Source organism: Amblyomma mixtum, chromosome 1 (genome assembly GCF_055824585.1).
Source record: "Amblyomma mixtum isolate Tamu chromosome 1, ASM5582458v1, whole genome shotgun sequence".
NCBI classification, from domain to species: domain Eukaryota; kingdom Metazoa; phylum Arthropoda; class Arachnida; order Ixodida; family Ixodidae; genus Amblyomma; species Amblyomma mixtum.
In genome coordinates, this window is record NC_143012.1 from 219,361,881 (window position 1) to 219,386,187 (window position 24,307).

The window sequence follows — 24,307 nt, forward strand, 5'->3', positions numbered from 1 at the left end:
GAAAAGGGTGGTGGTCTGATATGTGCACCTGCGAGGATGGCAGCGTCATTACATTAGCTGCACACACTGTCCGCGAAAGGCTCGTCGGAACATACGCCCTGTCTAACCTACTCGCCGATAACCCGCGACGCCAAGTCCACACAAAAACGTTGCCATAGAGGAGCTCATAAGTGTCCGTGAGCATGAAATGACTGACTAGGCGGCGCAACTCGCGCGCATTCCAGCCTGGCCTACCCCTACCAGGGCCCTGAACATGAGCGACCCTATCGAGCACGCAGTTGAAATCGCCCAACATCACAACATTACGCCCTCCAAGAAAATACACATCTAAATCTTTAAAGAATGCGTTTACCAAATTAGAATGCGCAGGCGCATAAATGCAAAGAATTCTCAAGTGAAGTGCGTTAAACGTGCAGTCGAACGCCAGCACGCGTCCAAGTGCATCGTAGATGACATGATGATCTCGCAAGAGTAAGCGGTTCAAAACAAGAACGCTAGAACGCGTGCTGGCGTAAGAAAAGAACGCATCGACGCGAAACCTGCGCTTGAATTTCAACACGTCACTGAGTCGAAAAAAAGTGGTCTCTTGCAGGCAGACGATATCGCAACCCGAGGAACGAGCGAATGCGACCACCGCTGCCTGCTTCTAAACACTGTTGAACCCCTGCATATTAAGAGTAATAATCTGAAGGTTAGTCATTTTGGAAATGAAAAAGAAAACCTGGACAGTCGTGATGTGTAGGCAATACAAAGCGCGCCGCGAACGGCGCTAAACCACCTCACGTTTTGCGGAGGGTTGGACGTGAGGAGGCACGAGGCCTCCTTGGCCGACCGGCAGCATATTCCGAGTCCGCAGACGACGCATGTGGACGCTTTAAGGTCGAACTCAAAGCGACCATCTCAACATCCGACCACTGTGCGCTGGTCGTCGATGTCGGAGAGGACGGCGACTGCACAGGGTCAGCGTCTGGAGATGATCTTGGCGCGTCTCCAAGCGATGCCGACGATGGCAACGGCGGCGTCGGGTCCTCCTCAGGCGTGATGACAGTGTCGTCAAAGACGAGGTTGACTGAAGAGGCTGATGACGGCAAGCTGCTGTCGTCACCGTCGACCTCAGCTATGTCGGCGTCCCTGCTGAAAACCGCAAAGCTGGCCGCGGGCTGTAGCACGGGCTCCGAGAGAGGCACGTTCTCAGCATCAGGGATTTCCAGGGCCACAGTAGGCCCGGCCCCCATAGCATCAGGGACGTTCGGAGAGACTGAGGCTTACGCAGCAGGCACCTTTACTCTTGCTCGCTTGGTGCAGTACTGGACGCATCAACAGCAGACTCCGGTTATTCCACGCAGTGACGCTGAGACGCAGCGGAAGCACCCGTAATGGCGTCGGTGCTCGATCCGCCGGGCTCCTTGATGGCTTCAATGGCTCCCTGTGCGGCCTGCGGGGGCGCAGGGCGGGCCGCAGCCTCCGAGTACGCGGGCTTGATAGCGCACACCACGGTAGCGTGTGGATCACCACAACGACGACATGGCAGCACGCAACCTTGGCCTTGGTGCCCAAAGACCCCACAGCGGGCACAGAAAGGAACCGTGCACTGTGCCCTGAAGTGCTCTGTGGACCCACAGCGCCGGCAAACGCGCTGCATGTCTTTGTAATCCACGTCACGCGGTGGCCCGCGACCTTGATGTAGTTGGGTACGGGTGACTCCGGCTTCATTTCGATCCGCACATAGCGGGTCCCGGTGATGACAGTGGGACGCGACCCCATGACACCGCGACTTACGTGCAGCACCTTGCAACAAGAGGAGAGAGCCTTGGCAAGGGCGCCACTGGGTACATGGGAAGGCAGGAAGAGAACAGTCACCTGGGTCACCTGCGGGCTCAGGGGAACGATGGCGACGCGTTCCTTGCCGATGATGAGGCAGGAAGCTTCGACGATTGTAGCCATTGCGGCTTCACTGTTCAGTTACTTGGTAGTTGCGTCCATCGAAATGCTGGACGCAGTAAACTAGCTCCAATCCGACAACAGAGGCTGTCGCATTGACGACATCCTCTGGACAAGCCCCCTCAGGGACGACATGAAAGGCAGCCTTTGTAGGTGGCTGGCTCACCATATTGAGGTGCCCGCCCGCCGAAGGACACCTTAACAGAAGAGCACGTCCAAAGGTCGAACATCGGCTACCTACGCAAGCCGGGGGCCGGAACACACACCGAAGCGTTCACCAGCTATCGCAGCAGCTGTCACACCGCTTGATAACGACTCACTGCTGCCGGAACCGTGCCCTCAAAACCATGCAGCTCACCGCCATTTTTCTTCCATTTCTCTTCGCTTGGTCGCGATGTCAATCGAGGCGCAAGAACACACAAAGAGAAGTTTATTGTATACCGTCAGAGCCCCCCCCCCCCCTACTTGGAAGGGGTTGATACAAAAGCACTGATAAAAACAGCAAGACACAGATAGGTACTGCAGATAAACAAATCTGGCCTATACACTATACAAAATACACTATATCTGGCCTATACACAATATGCAGGGTAGCACGCAAAGGCTAACAACAACGCAAAGCTGCTAAAAACAACAAAAAAACGGAATGCAGCACTCAAAGGCGCAGTTCATGCGGCCTTACACAAACTTCAACAAACTCACACACAAAAAGGCACTGAAAGGAGGCTAATATTGCAAGGCTGGCACTCCCAGCCTGCCTCCCCGCACAACAAAGAAGCGCGTACGTGTGCCAGCGCTGCCGAAAGAGTGCTTCTCCATCCTGCTCCAGCCGGTCAGACAGAAATGTCCACAGGAGGACGCGCATATCCTGCAGCGCCGGGTACATTGCCCTGGCAGGCTGCCTGCGGGCCTCGGCTAGGCAGCGTCGCCGCCACAAAACAAAATACACACAAGCTACGACAAGTCGCGCAAAAGGGCCGCGCTGGCGCCGGGCTCCGGGGCCACCGCGAACAGAGAAAATGGGCCACACGAGGCGCCACATAACGCGAGCGACAGGGCACTCAAAAAATACATGGTGGGTCGTCTCTGGCGCGTCGCAATTGGGGCACTGGTCGTTAGGGACGACACCCCACGCCGCAAGACGGTGGCGCGTTGGAAGAACAACCCATCGTCGCTTCCAGTCGAGGTCGCGAACTTCACTGGGAAGCGAGCTCGAGGACAAACCCGCCATTTCGGTTGCGCGGTCCGCCTAACCTCCTCAGGGCTGAGGCGCGCGCACGCAATGATTTCGCTTATGCGCATGACTGGCGTGTCAGCCACGTCAACACCGGGGAGGTCGGCCTCCAGAGCCAACCGGAAGCCCGCGGCGGCGCGGTAAAAGGGTAGCGGATGCTCGGCCTGTGAGCCCGTATGCCGGCCCGGGACGAACGCTCGGCGAGCAGTGCTCAACCAGTAGAGCAGTAGCGAACGCCCCGGGTAAGACGTGTTGGCGACTAACGCGCCCACCCACTTCGCGCTGAGGGCCCGTGTCACCGTGTCAACACACAGCAGCCCGAGTCCTCCTCTGTTACTTGGGAGGTGTAGCAGATGATGACGCGCAACGAGCGCTGTACCCCCGTCCCAAAGGAATGCGCCGACTAAGGACGCGAGACGACCCGCGGTACGGCGAGGCATCACGGCTACTCGAGCTACGTAAAAAGCAAAGGCGTAGGCTCGAGACCTTATCACCGCTACCTTGGCCCCTAGGGAAAGCTCAAACTGAGCCACTCCTGACAAAGCGCTTGTCGTTCGCGCCACGACGACATCCCACGTGCGAGGTGATACGCCGCTCTGCTTAAACAACACGCCGAGCACTCTTACGGCGTCCAGAAAAGGTATCGGGATCGGCAGAGGGCCGTAAAACGATCCGAAGCAGAGGGCGTGGCTCTTGGCGGCGTTAAGCTCCGCCCCGGACAGCGCCGCGTATGCGGCAAAGGTGTTCACGAACGCACGGCAGCATACATTGTTAAAATAAGGGCAGTGAATTCCAGCTGACCGATTTTCAAGTCCCTAATTTGAGGGGCCTATAGCGCAGTGAGTGCTTTGCAAACTTCCTCTCCCACTTCGATCGTCCATATGAACAATTTTTCTGAAGACAAAAGAGAGAGTTGCTGTTCACCGACTGCGTCATGTTTTTTATATTAAAAATTGAATGAACAATTCATATGGTCTCCTTGTACCATATTTGCAGCTTGGAGTGGTATGGGTACTGATGCTGCCATTCCTGCTTTCTATTAAATACGACAGCAATGGATGTACCGTGCATTGTATCACTGGGAAGGTAGAGGAAGTGAAAAGCGTGACGCTGAGGGATGGCAAAATTAAGATAAAATTCGAATTTCAGTGAGTTTATTCGTTTTCTGATGAAAGAAAATGGCGCAGAAACTATTAAATTACTTTTTGAGGAAAGGGAATTGTGCAGTATCTGTCGAGATATGTGGGACGGATACTGCGTCATTTGTTTTCTTCAAAAAATCAATTTGCCAGTTAGTGCGCCATTCCCTTTCGTCAAAAAACCACTAAACTCGTTCATATTTGAATTTTATCTTAATTTTGCCATCCCCCAGTGTCACATCTTTCACTTTCTCCAATTCCCCAGTGATACAATGCACGGTACAACCATTGCTGTCTTACTTAATAGAAAGCAGCAAAGGACACATCAGTACCCATGACAGTGGCCCGCCTGTAGGCAATGGCCTGGCTCGCGCTTGCCCGAGGGAGTCGCGCGGCGATTGCACGAGCAGTCGATTTTCGCGGCTACCGGAAGTGTTCCCGTGACGTCGTGGCTGCCATGGCTCCAGCGAATGAGAGCGTGTGGTGGCCTGGCGACGTCACCGCACTAGTGACGTTTATTTTCCCGATTTTAGTTTCAAAATCGTTTGCTATGAGCACACCAATCGCCCCGCGAAAAACACGGTTTATAAAAGTTCATAATAAATTGCCGGCTCAGTTCCGAAGACTCGAACTAGGTGTGAATGTTTCTTAGCATAATTTCTAAGCATTGAAAACATTTACAGGCGACTTTAATTCCTTGCGTAGTCCCTTTAAAGTGCACTGGCAACGCACAGCGCACGGGAAGCTTTGCGTTTGTTGCCGCGGTGGCTCAGTCGTTATGCTGCTCGGCTGCTGACCTGAAAGACGCAGGTTCGATCCCGACCGCGGCGGTTGAATTTCTTTGGCGGAGAAATTCTACAGGCCCGTCGGTTTAGAACCCAGGCACTCCGGCTCAGTAGACGACCGCATTAACCACTGAGCCACCGCGGCGGGTGGCGGTAGTGAGAGATGTACGCTGCATGCGTTGGTATGGACAACGTTGTACCTGAAACGTGGCGCTGAGGCTATAGGCCGTCGGCGTTCATTGTGTTCATTGGCGCTGGCGTTGACAGCGATTTATGCTGTAATCATTTTAAGGAAAGGAAGTGCACATAACTGCCTCAGTGGACGCCTGATTCGCGCTTATAGCTACGTGGGGTGATGAGAGATAGAGATGTGGGCCGCATCAACGTTACTAGTAACGGTGGGCCGCGTGCATTAGCGCTGACAACGGTGAGCGATTTCTCTCGATCAACCATTAACTACCACCTGCCAAGGTGGCAGGGTTGGTGGTGATTTTAATGTAGATATAAACCCAAACAGGAATTTCTTACCACTTATGCGGGAGAACATTCCGTTTATGCCGCCGCGGTGGCTCAGTGGCTATGGTGCTCGGCTGCTGGCCCGAAAGACGCGGGTTCGATCCCGGCCGCGGCGGTTGAATTTCTTTGGAGGAGAAATTCGAGGCCCGTGTACTGTGCGATGTCAGTGCACGTTAAAGAACCCCAGGTGGTCGAAATTTCCGGAGCCCTCCACTACGGCGTCTCTCATAGCCTTAGTCGCTTTGGGACGTTAAACCCCATAAAACCAAACCAAACATTCCGTTTATCTCGCTTGTAACGCCTCCCACTGCTGTGAGAACCTCGCGGAATACTTGCATAGAGATCGTCTTTGAGAACCAGGCATTCGTGCAGCAAGCCGAGCATATATCCATTTATTTCTCTGTCCACAAAGCTTCCTTCATTTCAACCAAGCACTGTTAGTGGAGTGTTTCGTGAAGAAGGAATATGTGGGAAAAATAAGCTGTCTGTAATTGCACATGCATCTATTGCCCTAATTCTTTACCTCAATCTATCGAAAAGCTGAAACAGCTGATGGGCTGTGCTCGAATTTCGCATTGAGAAGGAACGTAACCTCGTAACGTAAAAATACCACTTTTCGGATGCATTTTGTGTTCACTGCAGAAAAAGTGTAGCCCCATCGATCTATACAAATGCATTTCTTTTGCGCGTAGTGCAGACCGAGAACTACACTTTATACGCCGTTTTCTTCGCAGGCGTACGCTAGCAGAACAAAGAAGGCGCGCGTTTCGAACGCACAACGCCATTTTCTGACGACAAATGCCGCGAGCAGTTGCAGTGCAGCCTCGCAATTTGGTGAAGTTCCTCTACCCGGACGACGGCAGCATTGTGGCTGTGCATCCACGCGGCCAACACCGTAGAAACATTTCCTTGCACGGAGGTGAACTTCGTTACACAACAGAAAGTGCGCATTTTAGTCTGGTTAACGACTTCGCGTTTAGTAAGGGATGCTTGTTTGGTTGTATCGGCGATCACTGACCCACGCAAAAAATGTATTTCGCAACATGGTCATCTACGTATCTGTGTTTGTTAGTGCGGAGCTCCCTACGCTTAACTATCGTCTTTCATGTCTGTGCATTAATACGGCGGAGTCTCAAAACGGTCCGTGAGCGCGCTAGCTGAGACGAGAAACAGTCATCGAATGTCGCGTACCATACACCGCGGAACGCCGGTTTCAATGTGGCGCACAACGCTGTTTCTCTAGTCTCGACAGAAGCATGGATGATCTGCATTTCGCACGAGCACCTCGTCGTCGAGCCTTTACGCGACGATGAACTTAATGAAAGATGATGACTGATAACGATGATGAACGCCAATTAGGCGCACCTTACAAACCAGTACACGCGCTTGTCGCTAACGGAGTCGGGTCGCCGCCTTCTTGCTCGACTCCATATCCAACACACCCCTCCAATGGAAGACAGGTTTCGCTTCCCAGAACTGTGGAGACGTGCCCTCCACGTGCGGCCTCTTCCAGCAAACATGTCACACGAAGACCATAATGGTCGGCGCCTGGCACGAGCGGAAGCGCTAGCCCGACATTACGGCAACAAAACAGGTGTATACTACGTGGACGCCTCCGGTCCTCACAACGGGGGATGGTACACGGTCGCGGTAGTTCACAACAGCAACACAGTTAACGGCCTCACTTTCAGAGCCAGAAGTGCAACACAAGCAGAAGAGGTCGCGATTGCTCTCGCGGCCTCACATTCCGATTCAAAATACATAATCACCGACTCGCGAGGGGCCTTCGGAACGTCGAACAAGGCTGCACTTCCTTCCTAGCCTATCGAATATACCAAAATTGCATACGGGATACGGACCCCGCACACCGTTACCTCATATGGGCCCCTGCTCATCAGGGGTTGGCAGGAAACGAGGCAGCAGACGCAGCCGCCCGCGCCCCCTCTCACCGGGCTGTTTTCTCCTCCCCACGCGATCAGGAACACGATTTTAATCTGGTGTATACATTCAAAGAAATTACAGCCTACTATCAAGATAGCCATCGCCTTTACCCTAGCCCATGTAAAGGCCTCAAGAAGGTGGATGACGGCTTCTTCTCCGCCTCTTCACCAATACATTGCTGTGCCCGGCAGCCCTAATATATTTCGACCCCTCCTTTAGCAGCAACTGCCCGCACTGTAGTGCGGTGTCTTCGGACACCTATCACATGGTGTGGACCTGCCCCTCCAACCCGGTCATTCCCCCTATCCCCAACCCAACCCGGGAGGACTGGGAGGTGACCCTGCTCGGCTGCCACGATTTACACGTCCAACAAGCCTTAGACGGGCGCGCCCGGGCGGCGGCCACCGCCACTGGGGTCCCATACTAGGGACCTCCACCTAGTGTTTGTAAGGATCGGTCCCTTACGGGCTGATCCAAACATACCTCCTGTCCTTTCGTAATAAATGTTTTCACCACCACCACCACCCACTGGTCCCACTTGAATGGCCTTGTGTTTCATATTAACGCAAGTGTGTGCGAGTATTTCAGCTAATGCTCTAAATAGCGATTTTCATTCCCCCCTACCTAGTCCTGCCAAACCAAGCGTGGTCAGACCGATAGCAACGCCTGAAAAAAAAATAATATTACTTTCCGGATGCGTCCTGTGTGTACTCATTCCATGGCTACCAACGTACTACATTGATATTCACAAATAGATATGAAGCTAACCACCTAAGGCGAGCCAATTAAAGGGCCACCTTAAGCCTCCTTTGGTAAGTGGGCTTGCTCGTGGGAGATAACGTACGGGGTGGCGTACCTATTAAGGCGGAAGCCTTTAATGCCTCATCGTTGTAAGCAGGAGTTGTCGACAGAAATGTCAGAGAATACAGCTTCTTGGAAATGCAGTAAAAGAATTGCACATTTGAAAGCCTTCTGCAAGAATGTTTCCTTCACTTGGCACCTTTCCACTCTGCGTTTACTTTGGAATATAGCTGCCGATGCGAAGATCCAACTCCACGCAACCTGATTTGGGCCCCCGGTCACCAGGGCCTACAGGGAAACGAACAGGCCGATCAGGCCGCCCGCGCACTCTCTCCCCGGGCTATCTCCGTGTCCTTCAAAGCCTACGCCCAATCAGGCAATCTGGCCCTTACATTCAAACACATCACCGATTACTACAAGGAGGAGCGCCGGCGTACCCGGCCCCTAGTAAGGGACTGGATCGCGCTGACGAGCGCCTCCTCATCAAAATTCTTATCAATACTGTACTGTGCCCGGCGGTACTTAAACATTTCAACGCATCCTTTGATGGCACGTGCCAGTTCTGTGGGGAGGTGGCTGACACCTTCCACATAGTTTGGGCGTGTCAATCCAACCCATCTATCCCCCCCAACCCCAACCCCACCAGAGAGGACTCGGAGGCGGCCCTGCTCGGCTGTCAGTACCTAAAGACCCAAACGGCCTTGGTTCACCGGACGCGGGCGGCGTTGCTTGCCAATGCGGAATAGGGGCTCCACCTAGTATTGTTAGGGGAAAGGGCCAATAGGGCCTACCCCAGTCACCTCTCTGTAAATATTTATTGCACTATAAATGTTTTTCACCACCACCACCACCGGCGTTTACTCCTGCTTCGACGTCGCCTTTAAGTCCTAGAAAACCCAGAAGTCGCAAGAAGGTAGGCAGGGGTGTATTTAGGGGTCTAATCCTGCTTACCCAGGTATAGCCAAGCTTTTCGTTCGTCTTACTAGGTTGAGCCGGGATGAACCACAGCCAATTTTTCCCCGGTTGACTACGTTAATGCGGACGACATCGCAGAACTGCGCGTTCTGACGAAGTCGTTGAACGTAAGTACGAACACCACCCATGGCTAGGAATCCGATATGCCGCACCTGCCACCAGCTGCGTGGACGCTGCAACAAACATTAGTTATATACGGTCCCCGAAGCTGACTGTTGGTAACAACGGACTCGACAAGAACACCACCACTGTGTGATGTTGCCAGTGCGGGGGCCTGTGGCCTTGTCAAGCTGCCGTTGTGACAGCTTTTTCCGCAGGCCTCCGGCATCATGTAGCATGATGTGAATAAAGTTATTATTATTATTAACATGACGACCTTGAAGAGCCTCGAAAATGCCCCGCTAGGATCTGCTTTTAAGAAGTATACAGGAATAATCTAGTTTTATTGCGAAAGCTACGCCAGGTTTTGAGCCTTCAGCATGGTCCCGGCGGTAGTCCCGTTTGACCTTTAGACGGCCTCCAGTTTGATGACGCGTGGAGGCGCTCGCGTCAGTGACGTCATACCGAGGTGAAATCTGAGCTACTAAGTCGGTTCGTCAGAAGGAAGGGAAGGAAAAACTTTATTTCTACTAATGCTTTTCCTGCGGTTTGGGGGCATCTTCAGAGACGTCTTGGTTCTATCCCAAGGAGCCTTCTCTGTCGAAGTCGTCCGCCTCTAATCAATGGTCGGTTGCCCTCAGTCCAGGGCTCCGCTGGCCACTGCCACCCGTTGAGCTCGCTGTACCAGACCTTGTTGGTCTTCATAGCGGTCGCTGGACAGCACAGTCTCCCATTGCGGTGGTGGTAGGTGGTAGTGGTTTATTTAAAAAAAATAAATAAAAAAGTGAAGCAAAAGAGTGTGGCCGGCCGCGGCAATTGCTATCTAATATCTTAAGCACCCGAGCTGCAGCCGGCGGAAATGAAAGGGAAAGGGAGAGGATAGTGAGGAGAAGTATAGAGGGGAGCGACAGCAAGAAAGGACAGGGGAGAGCTTTGTACACTATTAACAAAATACAAAAGTAATCAAGTTCGCGCCGTTCGCGCGCTAATGTCCAAGCATTGTCCGAAAATAAGTGCGCGCGAGCGGCCACTGCGCACAATCACAAAAGATGTAAACTCTATGTACATAGCCGCGCGCACGTAGCGTCCTGTCTCGGACTAATCGCGCGCGCGACACACTGCACTAGCGGCCGGGGTGGGGCGCCCGGCCGCGTATACCGTCCGAGGTAGCACCAACGGAGCGTTCGTATCACGCGTTCACTACCTGGCGAAGAGCAAGCGGGAAATCAAGCCTGCCTGCTCGATGAACACACAGAGGCTCACCATTGTTCTGTCGCGGGTGCGCGCACTGCCGCGCGGCCACAGGAGCGCTTCGAGACTGTCCGGGATGATTCCCAGCGCCCTGTAGGCCGCGAGCATCTCGCGACGTGGCACTGCAGAAGTGGTACAGCGAAGGAGCATGTGCTCCAATGTCTCCACTGCGCCGCAGTCAGCGCACGCGTCGCTCGACGAAAGTCCGTGGCGCACCCGTCTTACCCGGGCTACACGCAGCCGACGCGCACTCGGATGATCATCGCCCGCTGGAGGCGCGACAGTGAGCGCGCGCCGACGAGAGAAATGCGCTCTCCTCGCGCGATGCGAGGGTCCGGGTGTTGCTGACGGAGGTGGTCGTGGATCACCGCACGCACGTCTTCCAGTTCGAGCGGTTCGTCGCTGGGAGGAAGCTGATGTGCGGCGGTGGCGAGCTCGTCGGCTCGCTCGTTGCCGCGGATGCCGCAGTGACCGGGCACCCACTGCACGCGAATACTGCATCTGCGCTCCGCGAGGCGCTCAATGCGCTCGCGTAACGCGCACAGCAACGGGGTGCCACGGCCAGGAGTCTGCAGGCGGCTGAGGGCGGCACGGGAATCACACAGCAGAGCACACCTGGGTGGCGGCGGAGTAAGGGTGAGCACCAGGTCCAAGCCCAGGCGAAGACCCAGTAGCTCCGCCGTGGTCGAAGAGCCCAGGTAAGCCACTCTTTGCTGGCGGTGCAGCTGCAGGGCGGGGATGGTGGCCGCTGCAGCGAGCGAGCAGTTTTCGCTCACCACGGAGCCGTCAGTGAACACAAGCAGATGGTCGCGCAGTTGCTCGTAGATGACGGCTCCGGCTAGCTGCTGCACGGCACATAGTGGTGTGCTGCGTTTTCCCGCGATGCCGACGATCTCTCGCTGTACCTCCGTCGTGAGGGGCCAGGGGGAGCAGAGGCCGTAGGGGGGCGTGGCGCGCGTCAGCTGGTCATATTCCTGCAGTGCCGCGCCCATTCTTGAGCGCGGGTATTGACGAAGGCGCTGCAGGAGTTCCCCGCCGTCTGGTGCGCGGTGAAGGCGGTCGATGTGGTGCAGCGAGCGCTGCGTGGCCTGTAGCTGCAGCGGCCACGCGCCCGCCTCGGCCAGTGTGGCCTCGCATTGCGAGTTGCCGGGTAGGCCGAGGCAGGTCCGCAGCGCTTTGCGATGCTGCACCTCCAGTGCCTTCCATGATGGTTTGCGCACCGTGACGAGGGGCAGCGCGTAGAGTATCGCCCCTAAGGCTGCGGCGTTGTAGAGGCGCAGCGCAGCCTGCTGAGAAATCCCCTGGCCCCGGGCGGTGAGCTTGTGCACGGCGGCTGTAGTCCTCTTCATCTGCTGGCAGGCCCTGGTCGCCGCGGAGCGAAAGGAGAGGCGCTGGTCGATATCCAGGCCGAGGTACCCCACGGAGCTCTTCCACGGCAGCGGCGTCCCAGCCAACGTCAGCGGCGCCAGGCGGGCGCATCTGCGAGCTCCGCAGGCCATGGCTGCAGACTTCCGCGCGCAAAGCGCCAGACCGAGGCCCCGCAACCGGTCGCCGATAGCGTCAAGGGAACCGTGGAGGCAGTCTCTCACGCGGGAAGCCTCGCCCGGAGGTCCCAAGCACCACAAAGCGATGTCGTCCTCGTATATGGAGATGTACACGCGGTGCCGGTTGCCTGTGGGCAGACAGCCAGGCACCGCCGACATCGCAACATTGAACAGGAACGGGGACAACACCGAGCCCTGCGGCTCGCCTAGATCCACCGGGCGGGGCTGAGAGAGAGCCGCTCCCGCGCGCACGCGAATAGTGCGAGCGTTGAGGAACCCCTGCACATAACGCAACAGACGACAGGCCACGCCCGCCTCTTCCAGCCTCGCGAGAATTACCGCACGGTGGACGTTGTGAAACGCACTCGAGACGTCGAGCAGCAAGAGCAGTGCTACCTGCCGCGCCGCCACGACGTGCTCGAGTGCGGAGACAACGTCCGCGATTGAATCTGCCGCGCAGCGCATCCCGCGAAACCCTGTCTGACGCTCGTCGAACAAGTCCGCGTCCGCGGCCCGCGCATGCTGGCGTTGGAGCGCCATATGCTTCATCAGCTTGCACGCCGCCGACGTTAGCGCCACTGGACGGTATCCGCTGAGCTCCGTGGGTGGGCGGCCTGGCTTCGGTATCGGGCAGACGACCGCTATGCGCCACTCCTCAGGTAGCACCCCGCGTTCTCACACCAGGTTGAGCTGCCACAGAAGGACTTGACGTTGCTCCGCGTTCAGGTTGCGCAGCATCTGGTATCCGGACTCGGGTTTTGTACTTTGGGGACCACGTCTATGTTTTGGGAGGCCCATGTGATGTGATATAGAGTAGGTGTTTCGTCGCACCAGCGACATTTGTCCGGGTATATCGTAGGGTGCATTTTGTTTAGTATATGTAGGCTTGGGAAAGAGCCTCTTTGTAATTGTCTCCAAGTGACAGCTTCCTCTGTGCTGAGAGATTTGTGCGGTGGGGGATATCGCATTCTTCTGCCTCTATAGGTTTGTAGTATGGCCGAGTATTCCCTGGGTGCTGGCGCGAGTTCCGCGGTCTCGTCGGATGCTCGGAAAGTAATGTATCCTCGAGCTATACTGTCGGCCTCTTGGTTCCCTGCCACCCCCGTGTGCCCCGGTACCCACACAATTTTCTGTAGGATCTTGTCGTTTTGTTCTTCCTGGTTTTCAATTCTGTCGCTCGCTGCGAGGAGTATACGGAGCGCGTCAGGACCTATCTTGCCAATAATGTAATTTCGGCAGGCTGTTTGAGAGTCCGTGAGTATTGTCAGTGACCGCCCGGTTCTATAGCCCTCCGCCACCGCTAGAGCAACGGCTACTTCCTCAGACTCTGCAGCTGTGCAGCCTCGGAGAGACGCGCTGGTCATATCGCGTAAAGACCAATCGACCACCGCCGCCACAGCGATTTTGGTGTCTCCTCCTCTCCAAGACACGTCTGCATACACGGTTGTGGCTTGAGGAGCATATATTTTCTCGGTGAATTCGGCCCTTGCTTCTCTTTTGCCTCGATGGAGGTTGGGATCCATGTTTTAGTGCGAAGCAATACTACTTTCGCTACCACCTCAGCCAGTGCCGTGCGGCGGCGGCATAGCCACGCTTGACCTTTCGCGTGACCTCGCTGCGTGACGTCATACCATCTGTGTAAAAACGGGGCCCCATCTCACGCCGTCGCCTTGCGCGGCGCATAGCCACGGCCTGACTCCCGATCCTCTCACCAGGGGCGCTGCGCGCTATGTGACGTCATACCATCTGTGTAAAAACGGGGCCCCATCTCACACCGTCGCCTTGCGCGGCACATATATAGCCACGGCCGTGGCCTGACTGCCGCTCCTCTCACCAGGGGCGCTGCGCGCTATGTGACGTCATACCATCTGTGTAAAAACGGGGCCCCATCTCACACCGTCGCCTTGCGCGGCACATATATAGCCACGGCCGTGGCCTGACTGCCGCTCCTCTCACCAGGGGCGCTGCGCGCTATTTGACGTAATACCATCTGCTTAAAAACGGGGCCCCATCTCACGCCGTTGCCTTGCGCGGCGCATAGCCACGGCCGCGGCCTGACTGCGCTCTTCTCGTCAAGCCCATGAGCTGCCACCTCCAGCCTATACGCTTCGGCAGGTTGCAAAGAGAAAGCATCAGCGAGCTACGGAGACAAAGAACGAGATGAACGGCTTTCCAAGCGACGAGCTCAAGATGCAGCCAGGCGAAAAAAAACAATTCCTGCCTTGGACTTGGTTATAGCGGTAGTATATATTTCGCCTCACGCAGGAAACGACGATGCCGTCAACATCTTGGCTAATGGTTTACCTGAACGCACCGACAGAAGAATGCTCATCTGCACAGGAGACTTCAACAAAGATCCCCGAAGAGACCCATCCTTCATCAAAGCCCTCGACTCAAGATATTCCCTTGAACTATGCCAACTACAACCAGTGTCAACAACTCAGTGGGGAAGCAGTTTAGACTTAATCATGTACAGACCTTCTGACGAATATGCGATAAGTGATGTGCAGACCAAGAGTCATTTCTTCACAGATCACCGAAGCGTATTGATAGGTTTGAATAAAAGATGAAAACGAGTAACATGTGTGTGTCGTCATACTTGTCTGTGCGTGTTTACCCATTCCAAACATAGCAGAAACATAGCACAGCCAAGAGTATCACCATAGCCATACTAGCATAAGCATAACCAGATCATCACCACAAGCAGTACAATAGCAGAACCACGTACTGCTTCGAAATTACCAGGCTTAACCAAACTAAGCCACAGCCATTTTTTTTGGTATTGGGACCAGTAGCCATCGTGACCAGCAGAATCCTCTACTCCGTTCCCTACCTTCGCACTACGAAACAACAAGAAATAAGAATCGACGCCATCGTTAGGAAGGCTACAAAGCGAGCACTGGGACTCGCAGTGGCCACCTCCAATGCTAAGTTGTCGGCGTTGGGGGTTATCAACTCCTACCAGGAGTTACGGGAGGCCCACCTCGTGAACCAATATACGCGACTCTCGCAGACGGCATCCGGGCGCCGCCTGCTAGACCGCTTGCACATCCAACACGAGTGCACTCCAGAGGAGACGTGTCGGATTCTAGAGCTATGGCGTCACAAGCTCTGCGTCCCTCCACTCCCGCGCAACATGGACACACATACAGACGAAGGCACACGAGAGGCGCGCACTCGGGCCCTCGAACACCAACACGGATCCAAACAGGGTGTATAATACGTTGACGTGGCAGGGCCGTCTCCCAATGGATTCTACACGGCCGCAGTAGTTCACCAGGATCAATGCGTTAACGGGCTCTCCTTTCTAGCTCGAAATTCAGCACAGGCCGAGGAAGTAGCCATTGCGCTTGCCGCCTCAGACTTGAATTCGAAGGTAATCGTGACAGATTAGCGTCGAGCCTGTCAACACTACCTGGCTGGCGAGATTTCACCTTTAGCCTACAGTATATTAAAGCGCGCAATGAGGGAATCGGACCCTTCGCCCAAACGCATAGTTTGGACTCCGGGCCATCAGGGCGTTAGAGGCAATGAGGCTGCGGACGCGGCTGCCCGAGTGCTTACCTACCGGGCACCTCATCCAGGCACTTCCGGCTCGCAGATTGTGCAACCGCTTCTGCGGTTCAGAGAAATTCTAAACGACTATTGCGAACGCCATCGGCTTTTCCCGGTCCCTGCTAAGGGCCTGAGTAAAGCCGATGAGCGAACTCTGAGGCGCTTGCAGACCAACACTCTGTGTGTCCTGCAATATTGAAACATTTCGACCCCAAAATTGATGGGCGCTGCCCTCACTGTGGGGAAGTATCCGATACCTTCCACATGGTTTGGGCCTGTCAAAAGAATCCTTCCCTTTCCCCCAATCCTTCGTCTTCCCGAGAGGCATGGGAGGCAGCCCTGCTCAACTGCTCGGGGCTGGAGTCAAAAAGGGCTCTAGTCCAACGGGCGCGAGTAGCGGCCTCGTCCAGCGGGGTCCCGGACTAAGGACTCCACCTATATAAAGGGCCATTTTTGGTCTGCAAGCTCTCCTTTTGTTTATTAAAAAGTTTTCACCACCACCACCACCGCAGATCCCAGGCAGGGAGAGAGGGGACTGCGTTCGTTTCGAGGAAAGGAAAGGGTCTTACCAACTCTGTGGTTTAGTGGACACCTCAATAACACATTAAGCTAATTCCGGCGTTCATTGATGCGCTCTGACATAGCAAGCATTGTAAACTTCTTTGAACTGGAGGAAAGGAAAGGCGCCTTACCAACTCTGTGGTTTAGTGGACACCTCAATAGCACTTTAAGCTAATTCCGGCGTTCCGTGCAGCACTCAGGCTTTCGCCTTTCACTACTTTAGTCGCTAAAGTTGCTCGTAATTTGCTTTAGCAAACTTCCGGACTTAACCAAGCTAAGCCTCTGCCAATTTTTTTTACATCAAAGCACTTGTACCCAACCTTGTAATTTTGGATTTTATACAGTGTCCATTTACTACGAAAACTGAATACAACGAACGAAATCTGCGTTACCGTCAGGGTCGTTGTAATTGGGATCAACCGCATTTATTATGCGAAGCATATTACTAGAGCTACACTACAGCCCGTCGAGCGCGGCGGTGGAGCTACCATTGACCTTTAGAGTGACCACGTGGCACCACGTGACAACATGACGTCACAGCAGAGGAGAGATGGGCTGCCGGCTCGCGTGGTCGGCCGCGGTGGTGGAGGCTCCACATCAGAGGCGCGGCGGCTAACCTCGTGGCAACATCACGTCACAGCAGAGGAGAGATGGGCTGCCGGCTCGCGCGGTCGGCCGCGGCGGTGGAGGCTCCACATCAGAGGCGCTGCAGCTGACCACGTGACGCTACAGCAGCGGTATAAAGCTGAGCTTGCCTCGCTCTCCGGGCACTTACGAGGCGGCCAAAATGACCAAGTATTCAACCAAGGAAAGCCATGTATTACCAAGCCTAGCCATCAATATGCTTCGCATCTGACTAGGCTTAACGTTAGCTAAGCCTCAGCCTTTTTTTTACTTATGCATATCTCCACCACGTATTATCGCTCATGGAGAGCACACCTTGTTTCTATTGAAACTACATTCCCGACAATAAAAAAGTGGTGAGGTTTTAACGTAGCTAAACGGAATACACGTGCGAAGGAATCTGTTCAGCCTGGTTAGCTCATGGTTTTTGTTTGGTGGGCCGGCGGCACCCCTGACGACGATATTAAGGCGAAAGCTTTTAATGCCTCCTACTGACGTTAGCAGCCGTGTCGGCAGCCGTGTCCGCGTTTCGATTACGTGCCTTATATGTGCATATGCCAATCATTAATTAATGGATACTTAATCGATGGCATTCGACTGATATCGAAACGAGATTAAAGACATTCTATGATAATTGCATGGCAATTAATGACTAACTGAGCCTAAGTAACCTTCCTAGTCAGACCACATAAATAAATAAAACCGAATAGGAAATTGGTCGAGTTGGGGAATTGGTGGTGGTGGTGGAAACTTTTATTGCCAATGATGTAAATCGTGGGGGCGAAGCCCCCTACATGGCACTTGGATGCCTCCTCAATGTGAGGAGGAGGCACCCTTACAACGCGAAGGATAGCCCCTGGAGCGCAATCCTTCTGTGAGCGCTGGAGATGATCCGGCGCTGGTCTTGAGCGGACGAGCTGGTCAGAAGAGACTCCCAGTAAGACTCCGCCGTGGTTGGTGATGGGGAATGAGGGAAGGTGGGGCATGTGAGGAGGGTGTGTAAGAAGTCTCCTGGTTTGCCGCAAAGTTTGCATGATGACGGGAATAGGTCTGGGTATCGGGCATGCAGCAGTATTGGGTATGGAGCAGTTCGGGTTTGTAGTTGTCGCCAATGTGCAGCCTGCGGTATGGTGAGGGATGGAGCTGGGGGTGCGTATTCCCTTCGTTTGTCTCGGTAGTACGAGAGAATATCACGGAAGGAGAGTAGGCGCTCCGAGGCTCGTAGAGGGGGCTCGACTCCTGCCCGGAATGTGAGACCTCGGGCTAGGGAATGAGCGTCCTCGTTGCCAGGGAGGCCAGCATGTGCTGGCGTCCAGATGAGGGTGATGAGGCGCCGGGGCTGCCAGAAACGTAGTGAACGAGCAGCGGTGCTGGATATGTAGCCCTTCGCATAATTTAAAATTGCAGATTTGGGATCGGAGATAATTTTTGTGGCAGATGTAGAAATGAGAGCAAGCGCGATGGCTGCCTCTTCTGCCTCTGTGGTCGAATTCGTAATGATTGAGCTGGAGGTTAGAAGCTTTGCATTATTGTCGGCTACCGCCAGGGCCATACGGGAGCCTGTCGCATATTCCGCTGCGTCCACGTAGACCACCTCATGGTCCTCGCTATACTGTTTGTGAAGGACCCGAGCCCTTGCTACTCTGCGTTCCCTGTCTCGTTCAGGGTGCATGTTCTTGGGGATGGGGGTTACGTTGAGGTTAAAGCGGAGGGTAGCAGAAAGGGGGACCCCCTCGGTAGGCTCTGTAATTGGGGTCAGGCTCAACTGGGACAATAAAGTACGACCAGCCTCTGAGCTGGATAGACGGGATAGTTGTGCCATAAAGGTAGCTTCTTTCAGCTCCTCAAAGGTGTTGTGTACACCGAGTTTGAGGAGTCGGTCGTTGGATGTGCTGGGGGGAAGACGTAGAGCCGTTCTCGTGCAACTACGTAGGAGCGCATTAACCCGGTCTCTCTCCTTCTGTTTGAGGGGTAAGTATGGAAGGCATATGTTGTGCGGCTTATGATGTAAGCCTGGGTGAGGCGAGTCGTGTTTCGCTCGCGTAGGCCAGCCCTGCGGTTCGCTATGCGGCGAATCAGTCGAGTGGTGTGTTGAGCGTGTGTTTGAAGTGTCTTTATGACTTCTCCGTGCGCACCGTGGGAGTGGAGAACCAGTCCTAGCACGCGGATTTTGTGTACTAGTGGGATGGGATGGGTACCTAAAGCGAGGGAGATGGGTGCATTGACTGAATCGTGTTGCTTGGGCCGGTAGAGGAAAAGCTCCGATTTTGAAGGGGAGCAGGTCAGGCCACGCTCCCGTACATATGCGTCGATGGTGGTTAGTGCCAATTATAGGTGTTCTTCTATTTCGGCATCGCTGCCATGGTTTGCCCAGACAGTGATATCGTCGGCGTAGAGGCTGAAATGGATGTCGGGAATTTGAGCTAGCTGTTGTGGTAGGTGAAGAAGTGCTATGTTGAATAAAATAGGAGAGAGGACGGTTCCCTGGGGCGTACCTCGTGCTCCCAGCGTGATCCCTGGTAGGCTGTGATCGCCGAAGGTAAGCGTGGCTGTGCGGTGGCTGAGGAAGTCTCGGATGTAGTTGTACATCCTGGCGCCGACTCCCAGGGTCGTAAGGTTTTCTAGGATAGCTGAGTGTGTAACGTTATCAAATGCCTTAGTGAGATCCACCCCTAGGATAGCTTTAGTGTCGGAGGTCTGTGAGTCGAGAATGTGATGTTTTAGCTGCAAGAAGACGTCCTGTGTGGAAAGCCCTGGTCGAAATCCAAACATGCTAGTGGGCATGAGATTGTTGCTTTCTAGGTATTGGCAAAGCCTGCGCTGGAGTACATGCTCCATGAGTTTGCCAACAGAAGATGTGAGGGAGATGGGTCTGAGGTTAGAAGTAAGCAGAGGTTTGCCAGGTTTGGGTATGAAAATGACTCTCGCCTCTTTCCATTGTGGTGGGAGGGTGCCCAGTCGCCAGCACTCATTAAAGTATTCTGTAAGTGCAGCAATGGATTGTGCGTCGAGATTCCTGAGAGCCTTGTTATGTACCCCGTCTGGGCCGGGGGCTGAGGACGTGTTAAGCGTCTGGAGTTCAGCCTGGACCTCTGCTTCTGTAATGGGTTGGTCAAGCTGGTCGTTAGGGGGGCCTGCATAATCAGGGTGGTGTGCGGGAGGGTATGTGGGGAAGTATTGATTTCGAAGGTCTTGGAGGAGGTCTGGTGGAGGTATATCTGAAGTATGTATGAGTTTCGTGAGGGCGCGTCTCTGGGCAGTCTTAGAGTGAGTGGAGTCTATTAAGTGCCGAAAAAGGTTCCAGGTCTGAGGCACACTCATATTGCCATCAAGCTTGTTGCAGATAGATTCCCAGTTCTGACGTGAAAGATTCGCTGCGTGTGTTTCTATATCTTTGTTAAGGCGGGCGAGGCGACGCTTAAGTGTCCGATTTCATCGCTACCTTTGCCAGCGGCGCTCTAGGCCTGTTTTAGCCTCCCATAAATGTAGGAGGCGGGAGTCAATTGTGTCGCTTGGGCAGTCTTCGGGTAGAGTACAAGTTACGGATCGGACATCGCTTTTTAGCTGCTCGGTCCATGCGGTGATGTCCGTGATGGGAACGAAAGTGCGTGCTGTTCTACATGAGCGGAAAGAGTCCCACTTTGTAAGAGTGGAGCCTCTGGGAGGCCTGCGATGTAGTTGAATGTGTAAGAGAATATCGATGATGAAATGGTCGCTACCAAGGTTCTCTTGTGTGTTGCACCATGTGGCGTGAGGGAGGCGATGTGCGAACGTAAGGTCTGGCGTAGTGTCTTTACAGACACTGTTTCCCGTGCGTGTAGGAGAGGTGGGGTCTGTGAGAAGGGAGAGACCGGCTTGTTGCGCGGCTAACCATACCCGACGTCCTTTCGGTGTGTCGTGTGGGTAACCCCAGGCTGTATGTGGGGCGTTAAAGTCTCCCACGACGAGTAAGGGGCACTTGTTGGCTATGCGCTTCGCGAGGGTAAAGAGGCGCTCGAAGTTACCTTGAAGGCACTTAGGGTGGCTATATACATTTAGAATGAAGACACTGTGCGCTCGAGTGTGTTGCGGCACAAGCTCAATAAGAAGGTGATCAATGTCTTCAATCACTATGGAATGGGAGATGGTGGTGAGTGAACGACGAACCAGAAATGCTACCCGAGGGGGTGTGGGGGATATGGGCAGAACAGGAGCATAGCCGGGTAGGATGAGTGGGTTTGAGGGTTCCTGCAGGGCAAGGATGTCGGGTCCTGTAGCGCAGGACAGCAGTTGGTGGATTACGTGACGCTTGTGACCAAATCCCCGGCAGTTCCACTGCCAGAGTGTAAGATTACGGAGTGGAACTGCCATCATGACAATCTATAGAGGAGGGAGCTGTAACGGGGGGTTGGGAGCCCTGAACTATGGTAGGGATAGGGTTGGCCTGTTCCTCCGGTGCTTTGGGCTTCTTGCGTCTTTTTGGTGTGGGGTCACGCTTTGGGAGTCGGGACTCAAGATCGTTACAGCGTTCAGAGAATCCTTGAGTTAGCACATCGAATCGGTGGTTAAGAATAGCGTTGTCTTGTGTTATGCGGATTACTGCGTCTTTGATGGGTGTGTATTCCTCGTTGATGCGAGTTAAAGCGTCCTGCAGTTTTGCCTCAAAGCGAGCTGCAAATGGTTCAAGCAGGGTTGGTATGTTGTTTAGTGACATGGGTGTGGAGGGAGAGGGCGTTGTGCACGGAGGTGAATTAGTAAAGGGATCAGTGTCAGCCTACATTGCTAGCAAATCAGGAGAGGAATTAGGCTCGGAGTGGGAGGACGAGGTATCGGCGGTAGGCGGGTTGGGAGGAGGAGTTTGGGATGTGGTAGGAGCGGGAGCAGGTGGAAGGGTAGAACCAGCGGCAAGAGCACTTATCTGGGCTTCCAGCTTGGCGATGTGTTGACGCAAGGCGGCGGCTTCTGCTCGGGCTGCTGTAGCTTCTGCCTTAGCCGCTGCTGCCTCCTCCTGAGATTTTGCCAGGGCTTGTTGTAGACTGGGTTGTGCAGGCAAGGATGTCGTGTGCCTGTGTGAAGAGGCGGAGGTGTCCCAGGCTTGTTTCAACGGCACTGACCAAGCTGGTTTGTTTTGGTTGGGCTGTGGGTGTCCGGATGACAAATGGGGAAAATTTTCTCTGGATAAGACCAAGTCGTGCTGCTGCGTTTGTCGGTGGTTTGGCTGTTTCCGTGGCTGCAGGTGGATGTTGCGTCCCTTGCAGGATCCCGTGCCTGTCAGGTGTGGGCCCTCGCACAGAATGCACTTGGGCGTGCAAAGTGTTGTGTTCCACAACGGGGGCAGATATTTGTCTTGGGACTCGGGCATACGTCGTGGCGGTGACCCGGCTGTCTGCAGTTTGTACAGGCATCCGGACTGCCACGGTATGGGGTGCAGCGGTGGATGGCTCCCATGTATTTGATGGAGTGAGGGACTGTGGTTTCGTCGAAGGTGATCAGGATGGAGTGTGTCTTGCCCATGCGTCGCGCTGCTAGAATGGTGTATTCAGGATTTCTTTTCACCAGATCGTGGTACAGTTGCGTCGGCGTCTCGTCGTCATACGCGTTCGTGATGACTCCTCTGGTAGCCCCCGGTGGTGGTGCTACGTATGCCGCGCAGGGATATGTTTTGCCTCCGATGGTGAGAGAGGTCAGCGTCTTGAGAGTCTCGACTGTTGGGAAATGTGTGGTTGCCATGGTGAAAGTATTATTGGTCGGGTGGACGCGCAGGCAGAAGTCGTCCGGTGGAATGATATCGAGCTGCGTCTGCACTGTCTTCAAGAGCCGGGGTGCTGGGACATCTATACTCCGTTTCATACATCATGTGCAACGCGGTGAAGGCTACGGAAGTAGTCCGCAGAAAAAAATAAAGAGAGGTGTATCCCTCCGCGCTGTTTTGTGGCCGTGCGGTCTAACGCGTCGCTCCATCTTCCTCCCTTCCCGTTACGGCGAGGTTTAGGTGTCCAGCGAGATATGACAGATACATTTCCTTTCCTCAAAAACCAATTTACCGACGAGCAAGGCGTATTTGTCCGCGTTTCAGATTGGTCCAAATTGTCGTCACGCCGCTGAGCTGGACGCCATTTTCTCAAAAGTAAAAGGGAGGCGGACAGAAAGAGTAAACACGGCGGCCAGCGGGGACAGCGAAAACGTGAAATGGAAAAAGACGACACACGCAAAATACAATATCACAGATCTCGACCGATTCGCTCGCAATATCATCGTTTTTTGTCACGCTGATGACAAATGTATTACCCACGAAGCCTGTCGGCAATGCATTTGTTATTTTTCGCTCACCACAAGCAACGCACTATTTCCTGTCACGGATGCAGGCTGCGCGAAAAAGAGCGCTAGCTTTGACAGCGTTGCACCTGATGTATGAAACGGAGTATAGGAGTCGTAGTTCACCTCGCGGGCGAACGACTACTCGAATAGCGTTCGGTGGGAGTGGTGGCAGCTGCTTGCTCCGCTGTACTGCGAGGCGAGCCTCCTTAGTCGCAGGTGGTAGACGGGCCGGCGTCTTGCCGCTGCCGGTTACGGCTGCTGCGTGGCGCGACGCGTTGTTGGCGTTCGGGTGAGCTGCGTCTGAGGTAGCGTTGTCGGAGCGGTAAGGTTTCGGCGAACTGGCTGGTCGGGAGGCGTAGGCTTTATACAGCACGGGTGTCCAGTCGCTTGAGTTTTGCTCTTCCGCGGTGATGGTGCGGCCTTCAACCGTTACCTCCATGACAACGGCTGCCGTCGCCGACGGAGTCGGCGGAGGGGAGGAATCATAGTGCGGCCTAGCTGTGCGGCTTGGCGTCTCGATCCGATAATTGTTCTTCTCTCAGAATAGGTCGGATTTTGCCCGTAATGGGCGGCTTTCCTGTCCTCCTTAGGCAGTTGTCGGTTTTCGAGCAGGTTAGTGGCCGTAGGAGAGATTGGGTAGGAGAAGCACGTACCGTTTGCCGGAGCCGACGTTGCAGGCATCCGCTCCCGTTGGCCCCCTAGCGGCGAATCTGGGGGATTGAACCAGGGTCTGCGGAGCGCGAGGCGAGCACGCTAACCACTCCGCCATGCAAGCTCGATGGTTTGGAACGAACAAAGGCGCGTCTAGTGAATACGGTGTCTTCATTCACTGCCATCTTCCTCCCTTCCCGTTACGGCGAGGATGGATGGAAACAGCTTTATTACACAAAAAAAAATCTTTCAGGGTGGACCCCTACTGGTCCAGAAGTCCACGGGCTTGTGCTTCACGTGAAGCCCGATCCACCAGCCATTTCTGGCCGGCGGGCAGAGCGGTCCGTAAAGCAGCCTCCCAGGAAGAGTGAATGGGATCGGGGATGGGGGGGT

General features: G+C 54.5%; 1 pseudogene; it reads right to left on the bottom strand.

Moving 5' to 3' along the window:
* Positions 1–17,701: 17,701 nt before the first annotated feature.
* On the bottom strand, positions 17,702–23,994 carry LOC149370936 (uncharacterized; annotated as a pseudogene).
* Between the last annotated feature and the right edge of the window lie 313 nt (positions 23,995–24,307).